This window comes from Penaeus monodon, chromosome 29 (genome assembly GCF_015228065.2).
Source record: "Penaeus monodon isolate SGIC_2016 chromosome 29, NSTDA_Pmon_1, whole genome shotgun sequence".
NCBI classification, from domain to species: domain Eukaryota; kingdom Metazoa; phylum Arthropoda; class Malacostraca; order Decapoda; family Penaeidae; genus Penaeus; species Penaeus monodon.
In genome coordinates this window covers 37299483-37299930 of record NC_051414.1, presented here as the reverse complement: position 1 = coordinate 37299930, position 448 = coordinate 37299483, and the positions used below count along the sequence as shown (strand labels likewise).

At 34.4% G+C, this 448-nt stretch overlaps 1 protein-coding gene across 4 annotated transcripts in view; it reads left to right on the top strand.

The window, feature by feature from the left end:
- The window catches only part of LOC119592223 (sorting nexin-14-like), a 22812-nt gene that overhangs the window by 16374 nt on the left and 5990 nt on the right, over positions 1–448 (top strand). The window lies entirely within an intron of this gene.

The following is a 448-nucleotide window of genomic DNA, read 5'->3' as shown; positions in this document are numbered from 1 at the left end:
AAGACTCAGATTTAGCTGAGTACAAGCATTTCTTCCTTTTACTGAATATGAGTGATATTGAGATTGGTCTTGTATGATTAAGAGTTATGTTGATACTGGAAAGTAGAAATATATTTGCATGTCTCCATATTGGTAGCTTTGCCTTATGATATATAAACAGGTAACCTAAGTTTGCCACATATTAATCTCCTATTGTGTATAAGGTAAGGATATCGTTAAGGCATGGGTTACTCGTAGAATGTTTTGTAAGGAAATTGGGTTTATTGTCGCTGTCATACTGGGATTCTTTACTGACCTTAGGATACAGAATGGCAATGGTTTGTAATCAGAATGAGCTTGTATTACATTTTTTTTCCTCTGTAAAAGGAAGATTTTGAGTCATGTATCATGGCTCGTTACCACTCTTTTTAAAAGTCTTTGTGAAGATCAGTGCTTTCTGAGTATCTGA